The sequence below is a fragment of the Cibotium barometz genome, chromosome 33 (assembly GCF_041138505.1).
Source record: "Cibotium barometz isolate CiBa-2024 chromosome 33, ASM4113850v1, whole genome shotgun sequence".
Taxonomy (NCBI): domain Eukaryota; kingdom Viridiplantae; phylum Streptophyta; class Polypodiopsida; order Cyatheales; family Cibotiaceae; genus Cibotium; species Cibotium barometz.
In genome coordinates, this window is record NC_141078.1 from 23,693,901 (window position 1) to 23,700,855 (window position 6,955).

Consider the following 6,955-nt stretch of genomic DNA (forward strand, 5'->3'; position numbering starts at 1 on the left):
CTCAAACTTCCTTTTAAGAAGACTTTTCACATGCTCTATCTCATCCAAGTTGTCACCCCCAACAATAAGATCATCTACATAAATGGTAATGATCACAATACCCTTATCACTCTTGCGCACATACAAAGAGTGATCTGCATCTGCCACATAAGAAAACCAATAGTGATAAGATACTCAGCAATCTTGTCATGCCATGCTCGTGGAGCTTGCTTCAGTCCCCATACAAGGCCTTATAAAGCTTACACATATACTCTGGTTGACATGTATCCTCAAAACCTGGTGGCTGATCCATATACACCTCCTCTTGCAAGTCACTATGCAAGAATGCATTTTTTACATCCATCTGATGTAAAAAACAGCCTTTAACTGCAGCCACACCCCGCAATCACAACTCTCACAATTGCCATCATTGCAACAATTGAGGCAAATGTCTTCTCATAATCAATCCCATGTGTTTGCGCATATTCTTTAGCTACCAATCTAGCCTTGTACCTGCTTATGCTACCATCACTGTTATGTTTCACCACCCACTTACAGCCAATAGCTTTCTTGCCTTCAGGCAACGGCACCAAATCCCAAGTCTCATTTCCATACAATGCATCCATCTCCTCCATAGCTTCCCAACACACATTTCCAATAGCCTCATCAAAACATGCGGGTTCTATAACCTACACAACTTTTGCCATATAGGCATAGTGATGTGCCACATAACCATCATAAGTTAACCTCTGCACAGGGTTTTTGACTCTTCCAAATCTTCGTAACTTTGCATTCATGGCTTCCATATCCTTCTTCACACCAGGTGTCCTCATTTATTGGAATCCTAAGCTCCTCATTTAAGGCTCATCTCTAAGCCACTAGAATCTCCATCACAACAAGAGAATGCTCTCTAGAAATATCAGGCATACCAAGGGGCTCAACCACTTTCTCTTTGTCTTTATGTGATGTACCATTCAATAGAACTGCTAGATGAAGACTCTCCTGGCCCACTCAATGACTGTGATTGCTGACTTGCATTATATGCAACTGTTAAAATTACAGCAATGTGATGAGCTATGGTGGATCAAATGCTAGAATCAACATCATTAACAAGGAGATTGGACTATAATTAACATGTTATTAGTGAGCAATTAATTGATAGCTTAATGTAGGCATGGATAATCAAAAACCAGCAAATTCTCATTAGGCTAATGCCTCAATTTATAGAGTTTACATCCAAGCATCTAATCCCACTGATCTCTCCTTGATTCACTCCACCTCTTTTGCTTGATTCTTTCCACCTCTTCTCAGAATATCTCCACACCTCCTAAATCTCCTCATGCTACCTTTATTCTCTCCCAATAGATTCTTCTCACCTTTTCACAGGTTCTCTCACATTTACAGATTCTCTTTTACAGCCTCTAGCCAAGGGCTTGTTCTTGCACACACCATATTCACTTGTATATTTCAACACCTCCCCTCAAGTGAATACTCTAGTACACCTGGACCCTATACCAAGTTTCTCTCTTACTTGATAGTCCGCGATCAGTGCCTCAAGTCCCTAAACTCATAGTCCTTGACTCTCTCTCTCTCTCTCTCTCTCTCTCTCTTAATTGTGCAAGGCTACTCTACAAGTGCCCGTGACCTTGACTAAAGTGCTCACACATACATCTACCACATGGCCTACATCATCGGTGGCTCAGAGATGGTTTTACTCTGTTGGGGAAGGTTACATTGGGTTGTGGGGTCTCTCTCTCTCTCTCTCTCTCTCTCTCTCTCTCTCTCTCTCAGAGAAGATGATCTGACTCCACTTCTTTAGGAGCCTCCATGAAGTTTGCTGTCTGCTGATGTAGTGAAGGTCCTTCCTCCTACTCTGCCTCTTCCTCGTCCTTGTCCTCGAGAGAATCCTCCTCGGGTGAAAAATGCTTTTTCTTCTCTTGCTGTTGAGTCGAGCCATTTCTTCTATTTGCCTCTGCTCTCTTGCTCTAGTAAAGCTCCTTCTATCTCGTGTAGCTTCAACTTAGGTACATTCTTTAGTGTTGCTACAATGTTTTCATATTCACCTTTGTCCACACTCTTCAGAAGCAGTACTAGTGCCTCATCATCTTCTACCTTTTTGCCAATAGCTGCCAGTTGTTGCTTAATGCTTTTATATCTGTTCAAGTGTGTGATTAAAGGTTCACTTTCCTTCATATCCAATTTGTAGAATTGCATTAACAGATTTATCTTTGAATTTTTAGCTTGTGTGCCAAATAATTTATTGAGTTCATCCCATGTATCTTTTGCCCATTGTATCCCTGTGATGTGATGAATGATTTCATCATTTAAACTGAGTGCGATAAGTCCTAATGCTTTTTCATTCCTGCTCTTCCACTCATTTTCCCCTCTCACCTCTGGGCATTCATCTCTTTCCTCAACTAGCCCCAACAGATTTTTCCTCATGAGCAGATACATGGTTTTTGTCTGCCATGTGTAAAACTGCTCCCCATTAAATTTAGCTATTTCTTGTGCCATAGTCATGATAATGTGAAGGGGGTCTTACCTCTTGATCCAATTTCAAGCTTCAAGGAGAGTGTCTACCCTTTTACAGCTCAATCTGGTGTTTAGGAGATGATTACAACAGATTTATCAGCATAAAATCACCAGAAATTACATTAAATCGAGGGTAACCAATATGTACGGAATGGTTGGAGTATCAAACCATCTCCGAATTGCAATCTGAAGTTATAGGGATCTGTATATCAGATACCTAATGGGGTTAATTTGAACCCTCAATTACACCAAAATATAGTGATAAGCAATTAATCATTGATTATAGCAAATTAATCCTCTGTTTTATGTGCAAAAAACAGAGTATGCGAGGAGCCCATATCTGAGGCCTTAGAGTTCAAATGAGCTCAAATGCTTTCAAGGCCATCAATAGCAATTAGTCTAGTAGAGGATTAAGCCAAGAAACACAAGATTTGACTAAACATTGAATGCTTAATCTCTGTTTTACCAAAGTCACCTGTAGATTTGATGAAGAGCTTGGATCTCATTGTAGACTTGATCAAATCAAATTCTAACTTCACCACCTTGTAGAGAACCCTTGAAAACCCCTAGGGCCAAGAGTAATTAGACCCATTTGATCTCGAGCAGTAGAGATTTCAATCTCTCCTCAAAAAAATGGCACTTGCAAATCAGCGAAAATCGGCAGCTCCAGTAAGCGGTTTGCGATTTTGTTTGGATGGGCTGGAGCACTATAGTGTTAGCTATGTATACCTAGAAGGGCTTGCTGCCGTAATGTTGCTCCTGGAGGGAGCAGGCATATTCTTCTTCTCCACAGTATGAAGCTCATTTTGCAACTAAATCTTTTGTGCCTTGGTGTTAGTTTCATACAACTTCACCAAGGTGTCCCATGCCTTCTTAGGTGACTTGGCATCCTGTATATGCCCAATCATGGTGTCTTGTATACTAATAGAAAGCTAATATATGACTTTCCTTACTCCTTGATTCCAATCCTTGAACTCTTTTACATCTGCAGTAGTTGGATTAATCTTCAGTATCTCCGGTGCCTGCCTCCTCATGTTCACCTTTAATGTAGTCTCAGTAACCTTTTCCCATCAGGAAATTGGTCAGTCTAAACCTCCAAGCATGGGAGTTGTTCTTGTTAAGCTTATCTGCAACAATCTAGTTTATTCCATCATTTGACATCTTGTCTACAATACAAATTTACCAAAAACAGCGCTCTTATTTGACCTGCACAAACGGTTGTATTCTCTGCAGAGCGATACTATACTACACCCAAACTGTCACAACCAATGACCTCAATTTGCATACATACACCCAATGGCAACTTTGAGACCTCTTTGCAGTACAAACAGTGTCTGCACAACTTTGAGACCTCTTTGCAGTACAAACAGTGTCTGTACAACTAATTGCCCTTCCTACAATTCCAAAAATAGAGATCTGTAGAGAATCAAAACTTACCGGCAGTGCCCGTGAGAACGCCTGCAAACTAAAAAACGAAGGTCCAAACGTACCCAAAATGCGTTTTTGGCCCAAAAATGCCATCCAAAAGATAATATAGTTGCCTTGTAGCTGTCCTCCCATGAAGAAATCTCCTCAATCAGAGTTCGTTTGTACCGGTGCCTCCCGAAGAGCTCCCGAACAAGAGTAGTAGCCAACACAAAGGGAGAAGAGTAGATGAAGCTCTTACCCTCGTACTGCTTCCTGTGCTTCTCTTGCTTGTCACTCAACCCACCCTCAGCATGAACCAGGCTCTGATACCATGAAAATATGCAAGGGAGAAGAGAGCTTGAGCTCTTGCAAAGCGCGCGCACACACACACACACACACACACACACACACACACACACACACACAAACCCTAAAAGAGAACACACAAGGTGAGAGGCTGAAAATTCTTCTTCTTCTTCACACAACAAAAGAGGTCTACAAAGCAGATAAAGTGACAAACACACATAATAGAGTATATACAAGCGGTCCATAATGTGAACACGCTAAGTGGAGAAGTGAATAGGTGTGGACTAGTCAATGTAGTCCAGCTGTAGAATCTCTTGCGAAGATATGTCGGTGCCAGCTACCAAACCCGCTAGTAATGTAAATGTCAAATAGTCATGGCAGGCGCCTCGTGAGTGTCAGCTCATGTTGAGCTTGACATCTCAACATGGGTCTCCATTGTTTTTGAACTTTAGGTGAAGCTGTTGGGGTTAAAGTTGATAGCGAGGCTATCTTCACTTTGTTCGATTTTTGCAACCATATGATGGGATTACCATCATAGTATCCTTGTTGTGTTGAAGCACGTGCACAGGCACCCATCTTTGATGAACATTATAAATTGGTGGTGGCTGATGCCTTTGGTGCTGAGGTTTGTTTCTTTGAACAAACTGGCTTAGGGGACTTTTTGATGCGCTTGGGAATCCAAGCTTCACTATTATCTTGGTAGTACCCTTGTGCTTGCAGTAATCTTTTTGGTACCCACACTTGTTGACTTAGTGAAGTTTTTTGAGGAACTCGCATAGGCTTTTGTGGACGGTGTTGTGGAGTACTTTTATTTTTCCTTGGACACTGAGTGCTACGTTGAGGAAAAGGCTTTGATGATCGAGGCACCCAAATTGGATTAATGTCTCTGTACTAGCCTTGGGCTATAAGTAGCTTCTTCTCCACCCACCTTTTGATACCATTAAGATATATTGATCTTGGTTGTCTTGGTGGATTTTTCTTTTTGGTGGAAGTGGAAGGTTTTGGGTCCTCCTTCACATTGGTTGGCATTGAGGCTGTAGGTTTGAGACTCATGGGTGTTGTTGACGAGATGAGGTTCAAGTCTCTTGCAGAGTGGTGGTTATTGATGTGGCTTTCAAGCATGTGGTTGTCTCCTTTGGTGAGGTTTGTCGATGAAGAGGCATAGGCTTTGGGGCTTTTCCTTTGAGTTCCTTGTTAGAGATAGATGGTTGCGCGCCGCCGCCGTCGCCGGGGGGGGGGGGGGGGATTCTTCAAGAATAGATGTTGATTATGAGGTTTTGGCATTAAACTTTGTTGGTTAGGATGGGGTTGAAGGAGTCGATCGTTGACGCAGATGGTAGGTCATTGTGTAGAGGGGCTTTTGTGGAGGAGGCTCATAACTTCTTGTGTTCAGCATCATAGGAATCCATTAGGCTTGGATCCTCTTCCTTTGTAGTATGGTATTGTCAACTTTTTGTTGTTGACCTTCATGATGACCCTATCGTCGCTTGGGGGGGGGGCAAAGCATAGTGGTGCTTGGGCAGCAATAGTCCATTTACACCCCAAGATTAAATCTGCTTCCAACACATACTCAACCACAAAAAACTTGCACGTAAGGGGGTTAGTTTCAATATACATTTTATATTCAAAGTATCCCAAACATAGCATGTTCAAGTCTTGTGTAAAGGGAATTCTTTCAAGATGAGCTGTGAGTGTTGGTTGACCTAACAAATCCCATAACTAGAGGGTCATGAGATTGTGTTCTCGTGTTGGATAAAGTTATACTTGATTTGTGGTGATTTTATTGGAAAGTTCCAATCCAACCAAAATCCTAGGGATATTTTCAGTAAGATATGTTGGAAATTCAAGCTCTTGCAAAGTCTCTTCCTCCTGTATAGCAATTGTATAATGCCTGCAGGAGTGTTCAAGGTGACTGTTTGCATGGATTCATCAATTGAATACAACGAGTCATGTATCCGCCGAGTTCCACCAAGGATGACATCATACTCAAGGAGATCTGTGGTAACACGAAATCTAAATTCCACATCTCCACTGATTGTTTGAGTAGCATAGCTAAAATAACTGAGAACTTAAATGTTTTGTCCATTGGCTCCTCTTGCAAGACCGTTGTCTGTAGGGATGAGTTTAGGCTGTCCAAAAATGACACCCAAGTGTCTATTGTCTCATGATGTTATAACTAGCTCGAGGGCTAATCAACGCGCGTTTGTGCTTAACATCACTGCCTTTAGGGAAATCTAACCATACCATGATAGAACCTTCAAGAGGAACAATGGATGTTTTAGTTTGTGTTTTAGCTTTAGATCCCATTTCTATTTCATATTCCCATTCACTTTCGTCCTCTTTTTGACTCTCTGCTTTTTCAAGAGTACCCAATGTGTACAATGGCACACTTGGTCCTCTGATAATTCTAATTAAGTTCTATTTGAAAACTTGTGAATCCTCATAGTCATGTTCAATGGAGCTCTTTATGTCTTGGTATAACTCACGTTGAGCCCTTAAAGGTGCAAGTGCTGATAATATGCTGGCTTCACCACCCATGAGAGAAGAGCATTCCTCCAAATGAGGTTTTGAGAGACTGCTTGTGAATCCTCATAGTCATGTTCAATGGAGCTCTTTATGTCTTGGTATAACTCACGTTGAGCCCTTAAAGGTGCAAGTGCTGATAATATGCTGGCTTCACCACCCATGAGAGAAGAGCATTCCTCCAAATGAGGTTTTGAGAGACTGCTTT